At 37.8% G+C, this 27,645-nt stretch overlaps 1 long non-coding RNA gene across 1 annotated transcript; it reads right to left on the minus strand.

Annotated features, from left to right (window-relative positions):
* LOC138241765 (uncharacterized) lies at window positions 1-27,351 on the minus strand. The gene is made up of 2 exons (XR_011191040.1): window positions 27,241-27,351; window positions 1-3,079 (listed from the first exon to the last, which is right to left on the minus strand). It is a non-coding gene; the product is annotated as an uncharacterized lncRNA (long non-coding RNA).
* Between the last annotated feature and the right edge of the window lie 294 nt (window positions 27,352-27,645).

Below are 27,645 nucleotides of genomic sequence, written 5' to 3' on the forward strand. Positions count from 1 at the left end.
TCAGACCATACACTTGAATTTTATTTAAAATAAATACATCTATTATACTGTATATTAGTTTTCATACATATTGTTCTAAATATTTGTTGCCATCTAATTACATAATGTATTAAAAGAACACTGTTTCCACACCACATTCTGTAATACATGGATACTTTTCCAGTCTGGTAAACACACAGCATGGGGCAAGAGTGTACTATACACAACAAAGTCAACATGGAAGAGGTGTTAGTGGGGCCAGCAGGGGCGCTCACCCTGCGGCTCATGTGGGTCCTAATGCCCCAGTGTAGTGACGGGGACACTATACTGTAAACAGGCACCGTATTTCGGATGAGACGTAAAACTGAGGTCCTGACTCTCTGTGGTCATTAAAAATCCCAGGGCGTTTCTCAAAAAGAGTAGGGGTGTACCCCGGCGTCCTGGCCAAATTTCCCATTGGTCTTTATCAATCATGGCCTCCTAACAATCCCCCTCTATAAATTGGCTTCATTACTCTGCTCTCCTCCCCACTGATAGCTGCTGTGTGGTGAGCGTTCTGGCGCACTATGGCTGCCGTCGCATCATCCAGGTGGATGCCGCACATTGGTGGTGGTGGAGGGGAGTCCCCATTACCTGTAAAGCGCTTTGAGTGGACTGTCCAGAAAAGCGCTATATAAGTGTAAGCAATTATTAATTATTATTATAACATACACTGTATCTGAAGCAAGGCACTTTGTATAGATGGTCCTTTGCAGTGTGCAATATAAAGCCTGGTAATGCTGAATGCAGTGATAATGATATCAGGGATTATAAACTGTGCTCAAAAATCATTTTGCTCAAGGATCATCAGTTGACACCTTGGATTGTTGGAAAAGGACATACATTAATTATAAATTAATCACATTAAGTCCTGATTAAAGATCAAAAACAATCAGGCAAAAGGCACAGGTCAGATCTCTCTAATCTGTGTTGTTATTTTTATGTTTTAGTCATTTCGTTTTAGCCAAAGATACAAGAATCTGGCGAGGATATGATGCGGATAATACCAAGCAAGCTGATATTCAGAGAGGTGGAGATGTCTCAGTTGAGAGCCCTGTGTGATCCCTGTTGATTAACACCGTGATTCCTAAGCCACACTTCTCTGGGGCACTTGGAAGGATCTTCCCAAAAGGCAAGATGTACACCAACTCAGGGCAGTACCAGACTTGCTAAGGGTGGCAAGAATGTTGAGGATCAGGTGATTTAAAAGCTCGAGAGAGACATAGAAAATCTGGCAGTTGGATTAGCTAGGTTTTATGTAAGTAAATTGAGTTATCTTTTTTCTTACCAAATAATTAACTCGATCTCTAATTATCACAATCCTGGTCACCATGATCTCCTGCTCTGGAAGTAAAGGATCCTGTGTGTATGACATCTTTTATCTTTATACTTCATACAAAAATGTATATTTATATAATGGGAAGATTTAGAAAGCACTGTTTGCTGGTCCCCTTTTTTAGGTTCACAGCATGCCACCTCTTTCATCTCATAAACAGATAGCATATTGTATATAAACTGCCACCAAAAATATACGAAAGCTTATTAAATAAAGATGGAATTTCAGGTCACATGTATTGTACTTGTATCTGAACAAAGAGTTTGGAGTTGTAAAAAAGTCTGAAAATGAAACAAATGCAATTAGGAAATTTTCGTTTTTTGTACGAATCTGTGTTAGCAACAGCCTTTTTTAAAAAAAACAATTTCTTACACTGAGTGAAAAGTAGAATGTTTTCAAAGAAATAAAATGCACAGACAGAAAACATTTGCTCTGCTTCAGGTGCTTCATGGATAATTTCATATCACAGTAGAAGATGTGGTAGGTCCAGTTTCTTATCTATTATCTATACTGTCAACACAGTCTATTGCTGAAAAGTGTAGTGATCTCATTGTCAGTCAACAAGCATCTATCAACTCCTTGAAGGCAGACGTTAGAAATTCAGTCTCCAATGGTGTTATTGAAATGTCCAGCAATGAGAATTCCAATCAATTTGGAATACAGTTACACGTTTGAAGCATTATTAATTTATTTTAAAATAAAATATTATTTTCAAATCTTTGTTCAACAAAGCAGTTTTTTCATTTGTAACTACCAAATAATCTAGACAGTTACATATCCAGTGTTAACTTTGAAGTGTTGTTTTTATCATTTATGGTGGATATCCATGCTAGTGAATCCTCCATTTGCCACAGACTTTCCTCCACTCAGTTGGAATGCTTCATGGAAGTTCTCAGCTTTGGTGTTGATACACATACATTTCTCCCACCACATATTTTCAATCGACAACATCAGGTTTAACAGCAACAGCAACCAGGAAATCAAAAGTCTTAGGGTATTTGTAATCTAAATGAAATTGCCTTTTGTCTTTAAGATCCGACAGTTCTCCAAAATGATTTCTGCACAATCCACTATCAGACGGTCATTTCTAGATCCCTTAAAGGATTCTGATTTCTTGATCCCCAGAATATCCAGGATTTTGATTCAATTATTCAGTTTGAAAAATATAAAATGATTGAACCACGTGGTAAAGATGGAACTGTTTGTATTACTCTCTGACCTGAAACCAGTGTGGAAGTCTTTCAGAAACAGGTCAGCCTTCATCCTCATCACTGGGCCTGCTTAGAAATGTGTCTTTTCATGTCAGCACTGCTTCAGTAATCCAGGTTTGGGCTCCAACTGGAAGAACACAGCTATGAGCATAGGCTGTTTGCTATATGTTAGGCTGATAAAAACTGTAAATAGAAACTTTTCATTGTCATTATTCATGTTTTAATTGTCAAGACCTTAACTTTCCTTGACTGTTACATCCTTAAGGGAAAAAAGATATTGTATCTTCCTTTGTTGTACTGTACTGTATATTCATCCAGATCTGGTGATTGCATCACAAATACTGTATTTATTTGTTTCCAAAGCTGCTACATTTTATATTAATTTCCAACTCACTTTTCTGGAAAGTCAGGGCTTCTGTGGTGAGGCAGTTTAGTCTGTTTGGATGTTTTTGTGGACCTGGATTCCTTGAAATTGAGAAACGAAGTGGCATTGATGGGGCTCTTGATGTTCTTGCTAAAAAATAAAGCATAAACAAAATCCAAAGTTAAAGGGAATTAACAAAATACATTCTTCCAATTTTCAGTTTTTTAAAAAAACATTATGGTTAAAAGGGGAACTGCTGTCCCAATTTCTTAGACCAGTTATTAAATCTTGGTATGAATTAATTGATGGTATCACAAAATTTGACAAATTTCAAATTAAGCACAAAATCATTAACTTTGTGAATGTTGTCACAAACTGCTGGTTTCATAATGGGTGAAAGAGAGAGTTCACAAGAACTGAGACTTAAACCAGCCCTTCCCGCACATTAATTACTGTAATGATTAATGTAAAGATGTGTACCAGCAAATTAAGTATAGGTTGTGCAAGCAGATTTTTTACCACATAACTATTTGCAAAACCATCTCAAAGTCAGAGCATTATTTCTATTGGATTTAAAGATATACATTCACAAGACTGCTTGTTTGCAATGTACTAGGGCAGGTTCACATCACTGGGAGTTGTGTTGCCTCATCTGAATCGCAGACAATAACGGCAATATGGCACAACACATACCTGGAAATATATTTTATTTTGTGATGTAAATTGGAGGTTGTACATGTTACTGTTTACATTTTACTTTCATCATTTGAAATGCACTCATCAATGCTGATTCTTTCTGTACCATCAGCTACAGATCATCAGGGGTTATCGGGGTTGCTGGCATTTGGATTCCAGGTGTCAGAACCAGCTCCAGCCATGCTTGTTTTTGAGTATCCTTTCTGGCTAAACTGAAGCATGGTATTTTTGGTAATAATGTATTAATCAGGGCAATCATCAATTACTGCCTGCTTTTTCCCACTAGAACAATGTCTGGCACTAGGTTAATAGAATGGACTGTAGCCATGAACTACTTTATATACCTTACTTTGTGAATGATCCCTTTGTTGAATTCAAAAAGACATGGGTTTTCAATATTAATTTTCCTTTTGCACATGGGTTGGCTCTAGTCATCTTAGAATATGTGCTGTACCTTTAATTATGCACCACAACATGCAAGCAAATCATAAAAAATACTCCTGTAATTATAATATACTTTCATTACGGTAGGATGCATAAATGTATTGAGAAAAAAGAAATCAACATTTTCTGTCATGCTTCTTGTTTCCTTTACTTATTATTCACATGGGGCAATTTATTTTTTTTTCACTTTCATTTACCGATAAAGTTTCCATTATGGTGCAGTGCTGCATTGCTTAAGTAATGGCATTTATTTTCAATCACTATGCAACAGCAAAACCAGCTCCATGGAACGTGGAAGCAAATACAATGGGCTGTTTACTTTTAATTGCTCTTCAGGTACTCTGGAAACCAGAGCACATCTCACATCATAAAACATCTTTAAGCACAGATACAGTGCTAAACTGTCCCCAGGTTAACTATATGAATCTTAAACAAGGACTGCTTGTATGTGAGTTTTTCTTTTGTTGCATTCAGGAAAAACAAGTACTACAATTATATTTTTAAATAAAATATCTGTTAACATACAGTTTAAGTGAGCAGGTTTTAAAATAACCAATTAATTTGTTTTCTAAAGGCATAAACGCAATTTAATAGGAGTTTTATTTACTGAGCATTGAAGAAGCTTCCTTTCAGGGTAAATCTTGAATCCTTACACAGAAACACTCCTGTTGCTCTGATGTCGGACTATGAAAAATGACTGTTTCGCAATTTATTGCTGACTACAATGTCAGCTATGTAACATAAGTGTCATGCCAGGACTCAGAATGTCACAGGTGGATAGGCATGTTGAAATGAGAATTAAAACTAGATTCCTCTCGATACAGATCTTTGAATTGTACCTCTCTCTATTACCCAGGCTATTTTCATGTGCCTCACACAGTTTCTACTTTTTGGAATAGACACAAAAAAAGCACAATAAAAATATTTATCCCCACAGCTGGAAACAGCTGAGGACTCTGGTACATTGCTTATTAGTCACTGGTCTTAGCATAAGGCCTTTTCCAGAGAAAGTCAGGAAAGTTTTGTTGTCTCATCTCAATGTGATGTGCCACCTACAATTGTGAAATGAAGAGAAAAAGTTGGTAAGGCATGCTTAATTCGATTTTAATTACTGATCTTTGGATTAAGTACAATTAACTGTTTTCTTTGGTTAAATCTGCAGTGCAGTCTGCCATGCTCAATTTTCCTCATCTAGCATGTCTACAAAAAAGCAGTTAGGCACCTTGCAAAATACACATTTCACTTCACAGTATGGCCTCTTTTGACATCTAATTTGATCACTTTAATTGAACTTATTGCTTGATAAGAAGTCTAACTAGTTTCTACTAGCTTGTGCACTCAGTCTTTGGTTTCAAAGATCCTCTGCAGCACCGATTTTATTGTAAGGACATGTAGCTCCATCCATTCACTCTTCAGCTCGCATATCAAGTGGATTTTTTATTTTGTTTCTCTGTAGAGCTTTAGCAGTTAATGGTATCAAGACACAAGTGAGAATGACACTGTATTGAGTCTTAAATATAAAAATGCAGAGTTCTGCAGAGGTTCAATTACTTACTAGTAGATTCCACTCACAGGTGTGAAACACCGAAATTGTTTCAGGATTGACACAAATTAATAACCCCAACCAAGTACTTATGAACTGAAAGTTAAGTTAACTAGCTATAGCACAAATAAATTAATCCAATTAATTCAGAGCTTTATAGGGATGAAAAACAGATGTCACACGGTCACACAGAACTATGGTTGAAAACCATTGACTAGGAGGACTAATTTTTCCATAAAGTTTTGGATTCCTAGTACTAGAATGTCCTTTTTATATCTACAGTATATCAGCCAAACAAAACCAGGGAGAACACAGAGTCTGTTGCATGTTGCCATCCTTTTAATCACTGGAAGTTTTCGATCAGTATGTAAAAATTCACAACTGTTTACAACAGCCAGCACTTTTCATTCCCAAGTTCTGAGATGTCACTGCTTATTACCTTCTTCACAGCTGCTTCTCCACATGTTTTGTCAGAAGTAGCCAACATGCAAGTAGAAAAGGCAATAGCCAGCATGAGAAGAGTGGAGCTGTCGACAGCTTGCTTTGACAGCTTTGCTCCCAGCTCTCCCTGACTCAGTGAAGAATGGATTTCAGTGACTGAAATACAGCAAGAGATGACAAAAGTGTGTCCACCGACTCCACAGGGGTCAGCAAGTCACTTCCAAACTCTTAACCTTTTCGATTAGTGCATTGTGAATTGACAGACCCACTGAGACAGCCTGACAGGAAGCCAAAACATTTCTGATTCTGGCACTGTGTCACATAGCATGCCAGCAACAGCACACATTCAGTCTGTTGTGGCATGAAGTCCTACCCAGTGTCTCTGTAGTGTGGACTGCCTGTTTCTCCAGAATTTGTCCTGTGTTCCAAAATTGAACCTGTCTGCCATACTGTGGCTCTATAGAAAACACATTTTTGCCTTTAAAGAACAGACTCGTTAGTCTTTCTCTCTAATTGAATGTTCGCCAAGAATGTGTGGGAAATGCAAAACTGACATCTGGAATCCCAACTGGAGTTTCACAGCCTGGCATCACGCCACAGCTGCCACTAATGAGCCACCCTGCAAGAGGACTGGAGAGTTAGTGTTAGTTGAGCTCCTGGCTCAAGAGCCACTGTAGCTCATTTACATCCACTTGCAGGAAGCTAAAGGTTGGAAGAGAAAGAACTGAACATCTTCGTCAGCCTTCAATCTCTTCCACTTACTGCAGATTTTGAGGTCTGAGGAAACCAACAGTCAAACACAGGGAAAAGCAGAAGGGAACTGAATCAAATTATTCCTTACCAACAAAAAAGTTTGGATGGAATTACAAGAGAGCAGACATTTTAACTCCAATCCTGCTCACTGAAAAAATACTTAATTAAAATTGTTTCCTCTTTCCAGGTTCGAGTCGATATTGAATCTATCATCCAAATGCAGTCCATTGAGACTGGGGAAACATAAGGTTAATACTATAAAATTCAGTTAGATTTTTCATATTTCTGATCTGAAAAAGAATAACATTTTTTTTAAGTATTGAATTCAAGGATAGAGCTCTATCAAATCCTACAGCATATCCCTGTCAACACAATCAAAATGCCAAAAGTACAAAAAAAAAGAAAGAAATGCGTTTACGTTTCTGAACACAGTAACAATTATTAAATGACATGCTCAATAACTTCATCATTTATAAGTGACATTTCTAAAATTATCTTCAGTTCAATGAAAGAGTATCTTCTACTCTGTACTGTATTTGGGTAAAATCCATTATTAGACACATGGTTTGTGTGCAGACTGAATAAGACTCCAGTAAAGCAGTCTTTTTCAGCTCACTGGCTCCTGAATATATTGCGAAGCATTCAATTATTCTTATTCTGTTTGCACTTCATGGTCAATAGAGAAACGCACATCAAAGCCTGCAAGCAAGAACATCATGTGAACCTCAAAAAAAATATGACTAAGATTAAAAAATGACTGTGTGCTTAGTATGAGTCACCCAGAAAATAGGTGCTTGTGAAAAGCAGAAGTACGGTATGATATCCAAAGTTTGAATACACACAGATTTTGGTTGGTGCATTAACCAACAATAATTTTTTTCTGTGTCTGTGTGGGAGGAGCAGGTCGGATTAATGTTATGTAAATTAATCAAAATCAATTATTAATACTGTTAACGGGTGTATATTTCAGATGTGTTAAACCTGAACTAAGGTTACAGTTAGAATTTCCACTGAAACTAGACAGCTATTCAGGTTAAGGCTAAGTTTTAGCAATGATTAGAATTATGAGAGCAATCATATTGTGCTCGTATCGCTGAAATTAATTTTGGTTATTATTTCTATAGTACCACCATAGTGGTTAAAAATGTCAAACTTTACCAGTTCTTCTAACCATAATCCTAGCTCAGCACTAGACCTAATCCCTTTTATGAGAGCATGTGGGCACTAGGTTTAAATTAATTTCTGATCTGTCCTAAAATCAACTAAATGTTAGAAATGTTCACATTACATTGGATGTACAGTCCTGGAATTCCAGTGATCTGGAATTCGGATGTTGTATTAATGGAGTTTATAACTAAAGTTTGGTGGGGGGGGGAGGGGGTGACAACAGCCTAGTTCAATCAGACTCAACTGTCAGTAATTTGCAATCACTGCTGATGTCGTTTCCTTACCTAAAACATTATAAATACTACACATTATCCCCTTCTCTCACTCGCATACATCTTTTTGAATCCCTCCTCCACCCCATCTCCAGCTTTGCAGCTGCCTCTTGGTCATTTCTCAGTCTACATGTGGGTCCCAGCCTCCTTCTCGTCCTCTGGCCAGGAGGTCAGCCTTAAGCCAAATTTTAACTAAGACATTGCTTAATTCTTGGGTGTAAATTTTTGGGTGTTAATTGTAGTGAGTAAGGAGTATTCTGTCCGATTGACAGAAGATTTAATTGACAGAAGATTTCAAGACTAAACGGACTGCTAGTGGATTTCTGTAAAATAACATAAGGTTCTTTAACTCAGGGGTGTACTCTATACTCCTGGTCCTGTAGTAAGATTTTGTGTTGGGTTTCGTCCCAGCTTTTAATGACCTAAATTAGGCCTCATCCTATGGCCAGGAGGTTAAGACGTGGATTAAGACAAATTTAAACTAAAATCCTCTGTAAACCTTTCAGTACACTTAATTCTTTTAAATATTGTTATTGCTAGTGATCCACCATCACCTACCCAGAGTGATTCCAGTCCTGTCCAGTTAAGAAGAGGCCAGGACTGGACTCATGATTGTGTAAAACAGGTGAGTGGAAATGCCATGTCTTTGGAACCATTTCCACTAGATGCCAGTTAAGTGCTTAACTGTGAGGCATGGTGTTGAAGAAGATATATAAATCAAGTCCTTGTAGTAATAACACAAGAGCAGGATTCTGCCCCTGTGTCTTTAAATTGTCGATAAGAAAGGAGTATTTTTATTAGCAGTGTAGCACAGAGAAACAAAGGAGAATGAAGGGAAGTGGGTTAATTATGTGTCAGATGAAGAGATGGGATGCCTGCCTGTAAAAAGAGATGAGAGAGGTGTACAGCACTCTCTTTCATTTCTTTATATTTATTTCACTCTGCTATCTTTAAATGATTTTTAAAGCAAGGACTATCATGGTTTCCAATGAATGCACTAATTAAAATATGCCTTCAGAAATAAAAATGGAAAAAAATGATAACACTTTGAGCTTTTTGTCACAATATAGAGGGCTGGTTGCTGCTGATCTCTGGATTAAATCAATACTGCAAAAAGCAGACAAAGAGCTCAACAGATCAGCATGCAGTTTATTCAAGTTGCAGTACCCAGTCAGGGGAGGGAGTGTGGATTGATGGGGAGTGTGTTTTCAACGGTCAAAGAAGCAGAGCTCTTGTAGACCTTTACTTAATTCACAGTGGTATATGTCTAGATGGTCCAAATGTGCACCTGAAAAACATAATGCTCAGAACATCACAAAATCTTGAGCTTGATGGTCTGGACTTTGGAATGTGGGAAATTGTTAGGGTAATTCTGATACAATAGACCGAACTGAAAGCTATCACTTACACCAGTGAAAGCGATACTGTATATGATTTTTTTTTTATACAAAAAAATCATGGGACAACAAAAAACAGCCCATTTATTTGCACGAGGGTTCACACATCATGTATAATGTGAGAATCAGGATACATGTCACTCTGCAAGAAGCAGTAGAAAGAAAGAACACCCTTCTTGACTGCAATCCACTTCATAAAGAGCGCTTTTATGACCACTCCCAAGATCCACTGCCTTTCATATTTAACCAACAGAAAGCACTTTGAGAGCAACAACAGGGTGATCAGAATCCAAGTTTCAAAACAGGAAAACAAATGGACAAAAATACTTTTTACCTGCTGCAAGGGGGGTGGCTGTTGGGATGTGTAAAGAGAAATCCAGAAGATTATATATACTGTATATAATTTATATATACTGTAGGAGAAAAGAAATAGATGAGATTAGGATCTAGCCTTCCTCCCAAACTTCTGTTCTGTATTTTAAACTGATGATGATCCAACTTGTAAAACAAATTTTTGTACTGCTAATACCTAAAGTATCTTTACCACAGTGCATGATATGGGGCACAATGAACGATCACACATTCACACATTAATATAACAGTTTTACTGTTCATAGATCACCACCGGACACAACTCACGGCCTCTCTGTGACCTGAATAAACAAAAGAAACGTTATACCTGCACCTATTCGTCATTTAAGTTCAGCCCCACTTCTTAAAGATGTGTCCCTGCTCATTTTATAGGTCACATTAATTAATCTACTAAAATAAAGAAACAAAATTTTCATTAAATAAGAGTGTACTCACTGGAAAAATAAATTTTCTCTCTATTGGCACTGTCAATCTTTTTCTAATTCCATAAGATCTAGCTCTAGGGCATCCATGCTATAGATGAACTATTCAACAGGCAAAACGGCTTCCTAAGTTTTTGAGTTTTTTAATTTTTTCTTTAAAGTGTAATTCTCCTACAGTACACAGTATTTACTTTCTTAAAACAGAATTTATAACCCCTACATTATGCAGCCTGGGAAAAGGACTCTCCATAGTTCTAACCTGGTCAAGATCATTCCAGTGCTTTTGTATAATCTAGAAAATCAAAATCCAATCATTTCTTTTTGGGAGAGGGGGACTTGCAGATTGTTAATATGCTTTCTACTGACTGTATAAAGCAAGTGTACACATGAGCACTGCGGCAAGACTGATCTTGTCAACTAATATGCATGGAGAGTCACTCGCTGCTCAGTAATTAACAAAATTACCTCTGCATACAAATCATTGTATTATCAGAAGGCGCTGCTTCTGTTCTGAAAATCAGCTCTGGAACAAACTATCTGAATAAGAATGTATCTTTATTAGATAGATAGATACTTTATTGATCCCGTGAGGGAAATTGCAGTGCAACAGCAGCTTAACACACACAACACAGCCACAGTGTAACGAATTATATACTAATAGTACAATACATACAATACAATACAAGAGTTACTCACAGTCCGGACACACAAGAGGAAACTAGAACAGAACAGTACACAGAAAATCGTATCACACGTATGAATATAAATATAGATGTAACCATAGATATAAATATAAATATAAATGTATTGCACAGGTCCCTGGCATATATTGCACGAAAGTGGTTGTAAACGGGAAAAAGAAAAAGAAAAAGAAAGAGAACAGATGTAGCAGTAGATGTGTATATGCGTTTAGTCCAGAAACAGGTCACTGTCGCTGTTGCCTCTGCCAAGACAGAGGTGGATGCGTTGTACAGTCTTATGGCAGACGGCAAGAATGACCTCCTGTAGCGCTCCCTGTCGCACCGTGGATGAATCAGTCTATTGCTGAACGTGCTCTTCATTCCTGCAAGCCTGTCATAGAGGGGATGGGAGAAGTTGTCCATGATGGCCTCCAGTTTGGACATCATTCTCCTCTCAGCTATTACCTCCAAGGGGTCCAGGTCAGACCCAATGACAGAGCTCGCTCTCCTGATGAGCTTGTTCAGCCTTTTGGAATCTACTGCTCTAATCCCAGAGCCCCAGCACACCACTGCGTAGAAAATGGCACTCGCTACCACCGACTGATAAAACGTGTGTAGCATCTTACTACACACATTGAAGGACCTGAGCCTCCTCAAGAAGTAAAGTCGGCTCTGTCCGTTCTTATAGATGGCCTCGATGTTCTTAGACCATTCCAGTCTATCAGCGATGTGCACTCCCAGGTACTTGTACGAGTCCACCATCTCCACGCCACTCCCATGGATGTAGACAGGAGTAGGTTTGACCTTTTTCCACCTGAAATCTACCACCAGTTCCTTTGTCTTTGTAACATTCAGTTCCAAGTGGTTCACCCCACACCACTCCACAAAGCTGCTGACCAGTAGCTGCTGACCAGTAGCAATAAATATTAATATATTTATTAATATAAAATGAAGATTATGAAAGAACTGTGAGAAGTATATGGACTCAACCTTATTGATTATTAGCCTGTATATGAACCTTCTGTTTTAAAACACTGGGAAAACTACCAGTCACAACAACTCTCTCTGCCTACCAATGCAAATATGTATCACAAATTACTCAGGCTCTTTTGCTGATGTGAAAGATAAATACTGTAAAATGGATGGGCCCTGAAATGAGGATGTTGTTGTGCATTTTATTAGTGTTACAATAACTTCCTTGGTCATTAATTTTCAGGAAAAGAAGGAGCAATTGGCCTGTTTATGGCTGTGCATTTTAATTAGTGTGAGTGTTTGCTATCTGGATCTCCTTCAAGTCATTAGATACTTTATATAAGACTGAAGGCAGTTACAGTACCTTTACTTTACATAGAGCTCCATTTTGTCTTCTAAATCCAGCATTATCCATCATTAATTTTGTACTTGCATTACAATGGTATGGCATTTTAGAATCCTCTTGGTTTTAGTGTTGAGCTCTGCATTTGATTTCCCCACACGCATCTGATAAGCTTTCATAAACATTATTAATTTGGGATTGAAAAGACAATTATATCATGGTAAATGTGCCTGGCCAGTACAGGGAGGGAAGCTATTAAAAGAAAGAAAATGAGCAATTGTCCTTGTTGAAGGTAAAAAAACAAAACAGCTGACTTTTGCTAATCAACTGAAAGGAAAACCAAACAGGAAACATTTGTATACTGTGCATTAGGGAAATATTTTAATGAAAAATTAGAATTAGTTATGTTATTCATATTATCCTATAATCAAACATGGAGTAAGGTCACTTTTTCCTAGAAGAAAACAAAACTGCTGCTAAAGCCAAATGCAATATTACTATTATGTTTTAACCAGACTTTTAAATGGTGAAAACATGCTTGAATTACAGCTAGCAAAAAGCAAAACTTATTTCAGGCAAGAGATGCAAAATAAATGTACATTTGAGCTTAAGATAAGTCAAAAAAATTAATCTCATAGATGGAAGGTCTTTGGGAGACATTGTGTTTTGTAGATCACAATCCAGAAACCTACATCTGTTCCTGGTGAATCCTTAAAGCCACTTACTGGGATATATGTCAGTAACACTCTGAAATGAAATTCAAGGACCCTTTGCAAGTCAGAAAGATTAACAGAGTATTTAAACTATTTACAATAGTTTAAATAGAAATAGAAATAAACTAATTTATTTCCTTTAAACTTTCCTTTACTATGATTATAAACAAAAGGCAAAATATTATTGATATCTTAAACATTTTCAATCACACACTGCAGAATTTTGTATTATTTATTTAAGCGCTATTTAGCTTTAAATATACAGTACACTATATATATATATTAGGTTTTGCTTAAAAGAAATGTTGAAGAAAATTGTTGTGGTACTCAAAAGTAAGAATGTTTTCTTTTCTTCCTTTAATAATAGAAAAATAGCCCTATTGTTATTTTAAAAAAAAAACAGATAAAAGAAAAGCAATTGTCCTGACAGTAGGTCACGAGTTCTCTTGTCTCTGTATTCTTTCCTCTTATTTTACAATTCATAAAGACACTGGATGCTGCTAGTCAGGGAGAGGGAGATCAAAGTTTTTTTCTAAATCCTTTTAAACTTGAATCTGTTTGTACCATGCTGAGCGTGCTGTACCTGTTAGATTATAAATCCTGTGTGTCAATGTAGCACTGTCTGGCAAATCCTATTTACATACTTAATCCTGAAGGGAAAAAAGGGAATATAAAATACAGTAACTAACCACTTTTATCATTTGAGATTCTTGGTCATTACATCAAAGGTTGACATGTCACATTAGTAGTGCTTTGACATTATTTATGGGGTTCATTATTGTTGGAAATAGGATGCCAAGAGAGAACTAGAGATTATGTGATTCCCTCTATCCATAATCACTCTTTTACTGAAAAAAGAATGGTAGGGACAATTATAGAAGGTAATGTACCCTGAACAATGATGCGTTTCCAATTATAAGTTCATGCAGCTGAAGAACTAACAATAAGAAGACTGTAAGAAAGGTTACAAATGAAGGAGGCCATGTAGTAGTAATTTACTGATTTTTTTTTTCTGTGAATCCCATTGAATTGGGTTCATTCCACAACATGGCTGGGAGGTTGTTCCAGACTCTCACAAACCTTTATGTAAAGAACTGATTCCTTATTTAAATACCAAAAGCTCTCTATTTTAGTCTCCACTGGTGTGCCTGTGTCATTTCCGATCCTGAAGTAGTGCTCTGGCTTGACATTGGGCATACCTTTAAGGGTCAAATCTCCACTTAGTCGAGCTCCTTTAATGTGTTTACATGAGGCAATAGATATCACATGACACCAAATGCCGCTCCACACATTCCTGCGTGGGCTCAAATGATCTAATCATCCATGCCCTCTCCTGCGGCTTACTAATACCTGTCGAGCCCATCTGTCCTCGCTCAGTATTGGGTTTACCTCCTGTCAGAGCTCCTTCATTCTCCATGGCGGTGCTTAAACTTCCCATTGTGTCTCCCAGCTATCAACCCTGTTTGCTCCGACCTTGCCTCCTGCTTACTGTCTTGTTGACCTGTGGATATCCCGGTGTGAACCCTGCTCTTCTACTCGGACTACGCCTCTGGCACCTCTGCTGTGTTCAGACCACCCTGTCGAACCCTGAGCTGGACCTCTCCTACCATCCTCTTGCTGTGCTCAGAGTAATTCCTGCATAGGGTCCAACATCACCCCCCAGATGACAGTAACACTCTCTACGTTGTAAATATGTGTCCTACTAGTAAATTGGGACTTCACAGAGAAAAATGTAGCCCAGTCATGAGGATCTTTTATGGGCAGTTCTCCTCAGGTTAGTGCAGGTTTTCTCCAGGTGTTCTGGTTTCCTCTCACTTTCCAAAGACACTCACGTCAAGATTAAATGTTGATGCTAACCTGTCCCCTTTGTGTTTCTCTCTCGTTTTGTACCTCATTTTAAGCGTGCTTCATAGTTCCAATTCAGTCCTCTGGTTTGTGTTTCACTGTTAGATCTGAAGACATCCACTGTTTTGAGTTTGAGTTTGAATACTTGAATTGTGTCCTCTTGAGTCTTCCCTTTTCAAGACCAATGTTTCATTTCATTTAGTTTGTTCTTCTCTATGTACAGTATGACACTGCTTTGAACTTGAGAACTTGAGAATGTGTCCGGTCGCTGTTGTTTGGACTGATACCAAAGCAGCACTATATTTTTGTATTGAGATGGCCAAAATTGAATGTATTCTAGATTTCTTAGTGATCCACTGATCCAATTTAAGTAACATCTCTCAATTTATATTTTATACTGTATTTCTACCTATATATAACCTAAAATTCATTTAGCTTTTTTCATGGCTTTTCTGTTCTAATTACAACATGTACTGTAAATGATGCATCAACACAGACATGTACTGTAAGTCGTTTTTCATAGTGAGCTCCCTCAAGCTCAATGTTTTCCTTCTTAGTTCAGGTGGGTAGCTGCGTCAGCATGCATACAGTAGACACCAAAAGAACACGTAATAGGTTTATTCCATGCTGAAAAGAGAAGAAAGGAGACAACATTTGTGTGGTTTATTTTCCATTGCCCTGATCTCATTCCAAACACAATCATTACCTTGAATGCTTAATGGTTTCAATTTAATACTTTAAATATACTATTTCATACGCCCTGTTTACATCCCCTACTACTGTTGGTTGTTCAAAGAATTCTATCAAGTTAGTTAAGCAAGACCTACCTTCTCTCAATCCATGCTGACTGCCCCATAGAATCCTACAAGGAATGCAGAGGATTCTCTAGCTTAGTTCTTCTTATAATCTCTGTAACCTTACATGCAATGAAAGTATTTCTTATTGGTCTGTTATTACTTCTTTCAGCTTCATCGCAGTTATGTGGATGGGTGCTACTGTATACAGTATATGCAATTTTCCAGTTGATGGGTATTTCTCCTGTCTTGTTGAGAGTTGTCTTGTCTCCAAACTGTTGAGAGAATTTTGTTAATGGTTTATGAACAGTTTTTCCGTTTGTATATTTGCTGGAGACACTGGAGGTTTGTTTTAGGAGATTTGTTCTCCTCTGTAATCAGTGCATATCTGTACTTGTACATAACATAAATACCACTTTACTTTGATGGAGCTTCCACTTTATCTGAATAGTTAATGGTAGTTGAAGGAGTAGGCTGGTAGATATTGATTGAACTCAAAAAATGTTTTGGTAGCAAATAAGTTCATACATTGCTATTTGTAATAACTACCACAAGATCTGTCCAACATAATCTGACTAAAAGACCAGAATTGGTCACACAAGTTCTGGAAAATTCTGACCCACTTTGCTCTAGCTCCAGAAAGTGCACTGATGCCGCTGCCATTAGTGAAGGCTCTGATATCAGTAATTCATACGGGACTCAAATTCATTACAGTTTAAAGTTTTCTTTTGCAGTTTTCCATAGAAAGAATGATTCCTCTAATGATTAACCAGCATTAGATAAGCTTGTCAAGAGTATGTCAGTTGCCTCAAGACTGTGCTATTTTTTCAAACTGCACTTCCTCTAACCAAATGCCTCACCATAGTCCATCTGTCGTGCCTGATAATGAATGGGACTCTGCTTTTAAATTGCTACAGACAACTGTAGACTGAAAACAAAATTTTAAATGATGCCACAATGCAGAACTTATAGGATAGATTGTAGAACTTTTTTGGATAAATATTTAATGTTTCGTACTTTAATATCTGTTGAGGGGAAAATGGTTGTGCAGAAAGGATAAGAGATTTAAAAAGATAAAAGGAGGGTGGTAATATTGTAAGAGTTTTAGAGATTAAACAAAAAATAGAAATGACTAAGTCAAGCTTTTTGCTTTTTTGTTGTTGCATGAAATATTACACAGACAGATTAAGCCTAGAACCTTCTGAATTTTACATGAAGGGCTTGACATTTTGTTTTGCTTTTACTTTTTAGTAACTTGGAACAATATAAGAATACATTAAGGGTCTTAGTGCTCATACTGTACAAAAAACATAGTCAATTCAGGTTGTTTACCAAGTATGATATTGTCCACCAGGCAGTATTTGCTGTAAATTTATTTTGATATCTTAAGATAGTTGAGTTTGTGCCGTTCAGACCCCTGAATTGATTTAAGTTTTATGTTCAGTAAAGAATCAATTGTTATCTTATTTCATAAATTTAATTTCCTTTAAGACTGAAATGCTAATTAGATTTTTGCCATTTTAGACTTCTGGGTTGCTTCCTTGATTTTAAGAGAAGAACTGTTTTACGGTTTTAGTAACAGCAAAACAAATGCCTTCTGCAAAACAAAAAAAATATTTAAAAAACAAGTACATTTCTAATTACATTTCTAAGGCAAATAATGTGTTTTGGTTCAACTTTTAATTCCATGTAAACAAGTTATTATATATACTCTTTGGGTTCAGTTTTTGTCATGATTAAATACAGTATATCCTGTTGCCATCTAGTTCATTATAAATCATTATAATTCTGGAGTGGAGGAAAAAAGATAAAAATTAATTTTTATCTAGAAGCAGAAGAAATGTATCCTTTTAAAAACAGATGTTGAAAATAACACAATCTGTATTAAATGCTCTATACAAACATAACAGAGTTGCCACTGTATTTCTCCTTGTAAATCCCTTGTAACAAATGTTACAGATTATTTTTAGATTCCAGATAACTCAATCCTTTCAGTGAGGAAGTGAATCTCATGGCAATTTAAATTTCTAACCCAGAAACTGAATAATAACAAACAGATCACGCAGCTCCAAAAGAGAAAAAGCAAGTCTTTTTCTGCAGCTATTTCCACTTCCAAAATCAACACTGAAGGAAAAGAAGAAAACGAGACTCAAGACCTTCTTCCAAGGACACGATGACTACATAGCAAAAATTGAAATGTGAATCACATCAAACTGAGCTTAATAATTTACTGTGAATGCATCAGTTCTGACTCAGACACCCAGTTGAATGTGACACTATTATTTGCTAAACGAAAACATTAAACAATGAGAGTTTTGAATTCAGCACAATGAAAATCAACACAAAGACTTCATTTTCAAAGCTATGTCTTTTCAAATCACAAACAAAAGTGCTTTTATTATTTGTATTCTACACTCTAGTAAAGCACTGAAAATATGTCTCCATTGAATCTTTTAACTTTTAGTCTGCAGGATGGAAGCTGTTTTCAAATAGAAAATATGTTTTTTTTTTGATAGACTAACACGACTTGTAATTTTTGTTGTGCACTGTGTGTTAAATCCTCTGTGCTATTTATCAAGGCCTTGATTCATCTTCCCTAAGGCAAAGGAAGCATTGCTACTTTTCTGGACAGATGTACCTATTGTCAAGACTCTGCTGTATATAAATTGTAAACTCTTGTTTGTCTGTATTATGTACATGTTATAGTAAGAATTAGCCTCCTAGAAAGAAGTATTAAATAAAATGTCCTAAAATTTACAAAACACTTACTACCCAGTACTTATACTGTTACTGAGGGGTTTCATTCTAATACATACTGTACATCAATATAAGTTACCTTAGAGAGAAAAAGATAAATTGTGTTCCAGTGTCGTATTTCCTCTCCCACACATACATACTGTACATACATATATCTGCTCCTGGGCTCTTAAACAACTCTGTGAGCATCTTTTCGAGCACATGGAATTTTTGGTCTTGTTTGAGACAGACATGTTTAACGCTTAGCATTACTAAGACCATACCTTCTGCAGTTTTGCCTATTAAAGCCAGGACTGGAGTTGCTTTCTCGCTTATTCAACTTACAACTCTTCACAGAAGACACTCAGCTCTGTTCCTGCCATGCTATCTGCGTTTTTCTTTCAGTTCTCCTGATGTCCTCAACCCTTCCTGAAATATCAAACAGGTTTGGTAACTTCGACTCCCTTTTTCCCCTCCCATCTCTATCTTCTCCCAATTCCACACTCCACTCTCCCTTTTCTTGCTCCTCCTGGGGGTCAAGCATCCAACCCCAGCATGACAAGGAGGTATATTTGTTATGCCACCTCTCCCTTTTCAACTGTCCTTTTTTTGTCTCTGCAGGAAACCCTCCAGTTGCTGACACCCACTCCACCCATCAGGATCGAGCTGCACAGTATCAGTACAGTATGTACTGGATCCAGGCCTTGTTACAGGCCTCACCAGCACAGGTGCCCACACCACAGTCACGGCCCTGCAGTGTAGGGTTATCCCCCCACTTTTTTACCCCATGCCTCGGTTGGTGTTTAACTGGTGCAATAACAGCCCTCAACTTTTCCCCTCCCAAAGTTTCCATCTATGAATGTACTGTATCAGATATTTTTCCTTTAGGGGTTCTGCTTGAAATACATCTTGATCAATTCCATTATAGCACATTTGGACAAGTGTTAGCTCTCCTTCTATTTCCATTCAGTTTCTCCCAATGTCTTCCACTGCCCAGAAGTAGTGGATGTGTCTAGAATTTATTTTAATTTTCTCAATGAGAAATCTCATTTTGTAAAGCTATTCACATTTATTGTAATTTCTCTCAACCATATCATCACTCAGATGAATGTTTGTGAGAATCCCACTAATTCTGTAATGTAATGACATCTTTGTAATGACCAAAAACCGTGATTGGTTGAGTGCCCTTCAACCTCATTAGCACACTAATGGCACGGAACACTCAAGAAACAGGTCAAACCCTAACCATAAACCTTAAACAAATATGCAGACCAGTGTCTGCAATGAGGAACCACTAAACAATTCTAAACACAGGTGGTTACAGACACAAACCACAGTATGGTTTCAGGAAAAATTGAGAATTTGTGGCTTGATAGTAAGACCACTTTGGCTTAAAGGGATATTTATTTAGTTCATGTACATATAGTACTTCTGTTTTTCTTTATTCTATATTTTTCTTTTTTATATAAAACAACAGGAAACAAAACACAAAGAATAAAACGTTTAAATGACAAAAACCTATTCATTTGAAAACAAATCTGATCTCCATTAAAGCTCTATGGGTTGAGTGTGTGTGACTTCACCTTCCCCTGTAATACTTCTGTAACTATAGTAACTTGAAAGTCTTGTTTGATACTTTTGATATTCCCCAACTAGGGGCAATAGCATGGTTGGGCATCATACTGTAGGTTGGCTGGGATGAAAGCCAATCAGCCCTGATGAGGCTGAACAGAATCTGCCAACACCTCTTGGTCACAGTGAAGCTGCTTTGAAAGTAATATAACGCAATCAGAGGCACAGGCAATGACAGAAGGCCTTCATGAGATGGATGTCTGTTGGTATAACAGGCAGCTTCATGCAAGGGAGACATTGGCACAGCTAGGGGGGTGGGGAATCGCAGACAGTAGTAACGAAAATTTAGAAGGGAAAAGAGGTGTTTTCTCCTTGTCTCCCAGCGTTCAACACATACTGTAACATTGTATTACTGCGCCTGGCACTGTCCTGATTACTGCTCATTAGCTTCTTCATGGAACTGAAGAGGAGCTTGTGAACAGGCTGTTATTTATCACCCACTTGGGTCTAAGCCAGACAATGCATGCCATCACTTTGTTGTTAAAAAAACACATCTATGGGTGTGGTGCACACAACACGAAGTTTGGCTAGAGCTTCCCCTACAGTCTGTTTAATGAGTAACGTGTTAAGTGTTAAGTTTTGTAATTTCCAGTCAATCCTTGGAACACTAATCAAAAGCAAAGACCTACTTAAAATATTATCCCTTAAACAAACAGAAATCAAAATTATGGAGTTTAGGCCGCTTAATGCATACTTTAATTAAGTATGCTGTGATGGTTTTCATCTCCACCACACTTACAATTGTAAATCTGATGTTCCACTTTCTTTTTACTGCTTCATTAATATATTGTATTAATGTCATATAAAAGGGGGAAAAGGATAACCAAAGAGGGGGGGGGGGACCATTAAGTTTCACATTCTATTTAACAGCCACTTCATTCAGATTCATAAGATCTTAAAGAATGGGAATTATTTCACAACATATAATTCGATGATCCACATCCATACAGAATAAAACAGTAAATCCACTATATTCTGCATTCTTACATCTACTCCATGGGGTTTCAGCCAAACTTGATGATACAGTTCTTGCTATCTAATCTTAGAGTCTGTTTGCACAGTAGTTTGTTCAGGGAGAGCCGGGATGTTTGAAGATTTATGCCTTAGAGTTAGATGGCAAATCTAAAGCTATCAAGGCCAAGAGGAGCTACAGGTGTACTAAGGTCAGTTCACAATGCAATAATTCTCCCAGCAGGCTTTATCGACCCCCTGCAATGACACAACAGCAACTACCAGTGTTTTGGTTTATTGTGTCAGAATAGAAGGACTGTTTAGCTGAAGCATGGGAGGTCAGGAGCTGAAATTAGGTTGCAAGCTGCAATCTGATCAGACAGTTATAAAATGCTAGCACTGAAGCAATTTTGTTGCAAACATGAACAGTGATCATGTCACCACCAATTAAGTCATAGGTAGTGCTACAAAGCTCAGAGGACATTAGGTGCCTTGTTACTAAGGGAAACTAAATTATCACATAATATTTTCAAATTGCTAAGCGAGGAGTGAAAGAACAGGCCAGTGTTGTAAAGCACAACCAAATATGACAAAATGTATTATAGACCAGGAGTATGTGTGCAGAGTCTTGCAGCAAACTTGCTCTGTTTTGTCCTATTTACTGTAGCAAATCCTTTAACCTAAAACAGTTTGATGTATGATCTGTGTTTCCATTTGTTTACTGTTTAGTTACATGTTAGCAAATGCTTTGCTTAAAAATGTTAGCTAAATATATACAGTGTACAACTGTATAACATGAAGCTTTATTACTATACGAGAAAATGTTATATTGCCCATGGTTTTGATCAAGGGCACACAGTGCTTGTCTTGGAGAGCTGTTGCAACTGCAGGTTTTCTTTCCTGAAGCACTGGGACCTGAAATTATTAGAATTGGTCCATTTAAACAAATAATGGTCACATTTAGGCCAGTAAGACCTGGGATGTAAACCAATACATACAAGCACTGCAGGAGCAGGGGTATACTTCCCTGAATTAGAGATCCTCATGTTACTTTAGAGAAATCCAGTTAAGTCTTGAAGTCAATCTGTGTTGACAGATTTTAGTCCTTATTCACAAGGAATAACAACAATTAAGCAATAATTTACTCAAAATCTTGCTTAACCGCCTGGCTGAGGGCTAGGCTCCTGGCCATAGGAAGGGGAGACAAGGACCCCCATGCAGAGTGAAAAGAAACAAAAGGATAGCTGAAAAGTTGGAGATGGGTGCTAGGAAAAGACAGAGATTAGGTGTAGTAATTATATTGTTTTACATCAAGAAATGACATCAGGAATTATTATGAAATACTGATAGCTGGGTCTGATTGAACTTGGCTATTATCATTCTTCCCAAACTCCCAAACTTTTGTTATAAACTCCCTTTTATCATTCTTATCTTCAGGGTTGTTTTATATTTGAAGTGTGATGATAGACTTGCTTATCATTATAAAGCTTTCTATCTAGACCTAATCTAGATTGCATTCTCTTGTATGTATGTCTGCAAAAGTAGAAAATGTGCCAACAACAGTGCAGCAACACAAAATGCTCAGAACAAGGGGACAAGACATTTTGCCGGTTCCCAGTAAGCAGGGAATGGCTAAAAACAATCCACAACTTGCCATCAAAAGGCTGAAAGAGCAAGGGAAGGACACAAACAAACAAGAACTGTGTGCTGTATGTGTCCTCTCCTCGCCTGTCTTGCTCTATTTCACCTTTATTGGAGGCCCAGTGTTGTTCTGTATGACCTTTTCAAAGAGGCGAATCACATTATGATATCTTTTTGTCAAGCTAACCCTGCTCTCTTATTGCACTGGCATTTCCATTGTCAGGAGGGCAGTTCACAGTGCAATATGCACTGAAGCATCCTGCCTTTTTACTGAGCCATGAGAAAGTCAGTTCTGTGTATTCTCTGTCACAATTTCTTCCAGGAGCTGCCTCTGTCTGCCAGAGGCAGTATAAATGTTAGATGTCCTGTGTTAACACAGGGAACTTAAATAGGTCAGGAAGAACTGCTCTGCTTATCTGTCTCATTTTATCAAAATCTATACTGTAGGATCTGTAAGTATTCTTATAAAAACATGAAGATTGATTTGAAAATGTAAGATCATTAAGGAAACAATTTGTTTTTTATTTGTCGGTTTCCACGTTATGCTCCCAAAGCTTAACATCATATTACCTTGAATTACTGCAATCTCACATTTATCAGTACGTGTATGATAAGGTCAGCTACTGCACACTGCAGTTTATCATCTTTAATGAAGTAGTGTTTTGAAACATTTTTTCTCTCCTTTAGGCTCCAGATGTCCGGTTGATGTAACAGAGCTATAACAACTACACCAGCTGTGCACATTTCAAGCCCTCTGAAATCCAAAAAGAGTGAGAGCTGCTGCTTGCAGACAGTGCCGACTATTAGTATTCAAATAAGAGCAGGACACTGTTTAGAAGAGAATATCAAACACAAAATGAAAGAACATTGCTGTGTCCAGACTGAATTATTTTGTACTACCCTTAGCAAAATTATATATTCAGTTTTCCCTTTGCCATAACAAATTGGTCTTACCCCAGTTTTCCGAGTATTTGTTCAGAATCTAAACTAGACATTCAAGGCCAGTCTGGGCTACTTCAGATAGGCAGCCCATTCATATTACAGTGTGATGAAACAAAAAAACAATCTTCCATAACAACAGCAAAATAGTGACATGTACTGTAGCAGCACCGTGTGGCTTTTATTTAAGAACGAAGAACTATTTCTATTCTAGGAGGGAGAAAATTTTTATACATTAAGATAAAATCATGATGGCAAACTAAGAAAAGAGTTCACTTTTATAGGTTAAAAAACCTAAATGTTCCCATTTTGAATTTTAATTATATTAAATGCTACATTGACTAATAATACAAATATTAATTATGCTTAATTTCTTTTTTTATTTGCCTTTGTCTTAAGGCATTCCGTTGTCTGGTTCAAACACAGAATAACCCAGATAGGTTTTCTGCCTGTAAGGAAGAATGATGTTTTATTTAATTAAACTTTGTAGCTCATCTTGCTTCTGAAAGATTCCCCTGCACTGAAGGTCATTCAATAAAATACATGATCAGACCTGTATCTAATTTTTAGGATATGATCACACATTGGTAAATAAAAACAGGCACAATAATAAAAACCTTAGGGCAATTTATTCTGCACACAAAAATCATGTAGAACATACTTTAAAAGGTGAAACTCTATACTTAAAACTTTATGTTGAAATTACCCAGAATAGGATCTTTCCAACCATATAATTACAAACTGGCCTTGGGTGCACAAGCTGTACATTTAATTAACCAATCAATTTAAATCAATGCCTGCTGTTTCACTCAGTCAGAACAGCTCAGAATTGAAACAAAGAGGTGCTGGGTGATGTCCTTTATTTCTAGAGCTTTGCTGAAAAATAAATTCATATTGCAGAGAGAGCTGTCATACTTAATAGTTAAAAATGCAAGTGTTTTTTGTTGTCTATCACTGAATATTCTGATTGATTGGAGTCACATGCTGCTCAATTTTAACAGAGTCTCTGTGTTCAAATTATTGTGAATAGCTTGGAATCTGGATTATTGGTTGGGCCACCTGTATAAAAGGTTTTATAAACTTCCAGACTGGATGGTCATGCTGAGAGGTTAATTGAACCTCCACTGCGAATGAAGCAATGAGAGTGGTGCAAGCACTGAGCACTGACAATTTGTGAAATACCATTTGGACAAAGCAGAAGCTCACTGTGTCACCTTCACCGTAGAACCCAACTTTAACTGTAGTGGCAGTTAGTTCAGTTAGACCTACTGAGGAGATGTTATGAATACAGTACATCTGTGTCTGAGCATTAAGTACTGTATGGCCTCCTAAGTGAAATGATCATGAGGAAATCAGATCTGGAAGAATCGGAAATCGGTGTGAAGATTGGAGGCAGAAATCTTAATAATCTCTGCTATTGGCGGAAACGGAAGATGGTCTGAAATATCTCATATTAAGAATCAAAAAGGAAAGCGAAAAGATGGGTCTCCACCACAACATCAAAAAGACGACGATCATGACAACAGCTGGAAATGGAGCAGTCAAAATAACCATCAATAGTGAAGAGATCGAATGCGTCAAGGTTTTCTGCTTCCTGGGATCCATGATCGACCAAACTGGAGACTGCGGCCCAGAAATCAGGTGACAAATTGCGTTAGGCCATAGTGCGATGCTGAGCATGCACCAAATCTGGAAGAGCAAAGACATCAGCCTCACAACCAAATGCAAAATGGTCCATGCTATTGAGTTCCCCATTTCAATGTATGGGTGTGAAAGCTGGACCCTGAAAAAAGCTGACCAAAAGAGGATGAATGCTTTCGAGCTATGGTGCTGGAGAAGACTGTTACGGATACCATGGACAGCAAGGGTCACCAATAAAGAGGTTCTGGAGCGCATCAAGCCAGACATTTCGCTTGAGGGAAAGATGACCAGACACCGGCTCACTTATTTTGGTCATGTGATGCAAACAGATTCATTGGAGAAAGCAATGATGCTTGAAATGGTCAGTGGAACAAGAAGACTAGGCCGCCAAAGAACGCAGTGGCTCAACGCCATCAAAACGGACACTGGCTTAGGTATAGAACAGCTGAAAGGGAAAGTTCAAGACCGGAAAGCGTGGCGAGAGATGGCCTATAGAATCGCTGACTGACTGGATAACATCATCATCTCCTTAGTGAAACAATCAATAAAAGCAGTCACCCAAGTGTAGGTCGAGGTTTACAATTCAGCTGTTACGTGTTGGAGATTAGGTTATGTCATTGGCCTGTTAATGTTGTTTTATTTTGTTGAGCAGTTTCAAATATTTTTGAGTTGTGTGGAGTTCTCTGTTTCAGTGTGTGGATGGGTTTGCGCTAATGTGACTTGCTGTGTTTTCTGATTGGTTTTCTGATTGGTTATGGGGAGAGTGTGACTGGAACAGAGGAAAAATCAGGTATAGAGAGAGAGGGAGAATGCAGCAGGTGTAATGTGACTGTTCAGTAAAAAACTGTAAAAAGAATATCCATCTCCATACATTTCCTATCCTCACAGAGTGTTTAATCACCATTCCAGATGAACCCTACAGTTACACCAGGATTTTCCAAACAGCAGTGCACGACTGGCTGAGTCCTGCCAAAAGAGGAGGGTGGGATTTGTCGGCCAGGGCTGTCTGTCTTGAAGGGCAGAAGTGCTCTCAGTGAGGGACGAAGAAGCACCAGTACAGGGCTGTGACATGTTAAAAAACAAATAACTCAAAGCTGGGCCAATCAGGAATTCAATCAGGATTTCTTGCCTTCATCGGGAAGAAAGGATGAGGAAAGAAAGAAAAAGAAAAGAAAGAAAGGATGAAGAGTATTTTATCATACTCCTTTGTATACAGTTACTGCACTGCAAACTGAGATGTGAAAAAATATTATTAGGTACTCAATTCACAATTGGCAATTATGTGTGTTAAATGTAATAGGATGTACCTGTAAGTTCTGTTTAATCATGAGATGTTGTACATATAGTAGGTTGTGCACCCTAAGACTGTCACACACTCACATAATCAACAGCATAATTCGGATAAATGCTGGCGCATTCCCACAACCCCTGTCAATCAGACATCAGCCCGATCCAATTCCCAAAAACAACAACGCACAAGCTAATCATCCTATCACGTCTCTTGCTTCCCACCGCAACTGCTATTTAATTGTCTTCTGTTTTCATAGCTCCCACCTTTTGAAACTTTGCGATTCCCTTTTCCTTCAAGCCTCATGGAAATGACACTGATTGCCTACCCGACTACATCTTTGTCTCTCCCTTTGGATTTGTCGCACTCTCTTGACAGCCTCTTGGATAATGACCCTGCCTGCTTACCCGACTACGTCTCCATCTCGCCCTTTGGATTTGATCACACTCTCTTACTGCCTCTTGGATACAACCTTGCCTGCATACTTGACTCAATCTTCGCCTTGCCCTACTGGACTTGTTCACTACCCGACCTGCAAAGGGTTCTTCACACCGCTCGTGACAGAGACATTGTTGATCTACTGTATGCATTCTTCTTGCACATGCATAATTAATTAATAATTTACTTACTGTATCCTTTATCCCTTGGAAAGTAATACTGGCTTTAAAATACATCTTGCGCAGTAAACTCATAAACAAGATTCACAACTGGGGCATTACACATACTTTCCATAGTAAACTGAAGTGTTGGAATTTAAACATTGTGGCAGCAGCTGCCAGAAGGGAGTTGCAGTTCCTAGACTGCTCAGAGGTCTGATCCAACACTGCACCTGATCCAACACAAAGAAAAAAATTCATACAGGCATTAAAAAAGAAAGTGAAATATTTTCAGATGCTGTCATGGGCTTGGAGGAAGCCCTCAATCAATGTTTGGGTTCAAAGAGAGAGACTGAACGTCTTACTTAAGGCCTTGGGGGGGGGGGAGGGGATCTCTTCAACAGCTGTCAAAAGATGAAAGTGAGAGAAACACACCCC

Source organism: Lepisosteus oculatus, chromosome 11, assembly GCF_040954835.1.
Source record: "Lepisosteus oculatus isolate fLepOcu1 chromosome 11, fLepOcu1.hap2, whole genome shotgun sequence".
In the NCBI taxonomy this organism is placed as follows: Eukaryota; Metazoa; Chordata; class Actinopteri; order Semionotiformes; family Lepisosteidae; genus Lepisosteus; species Lepisosteus oculatus.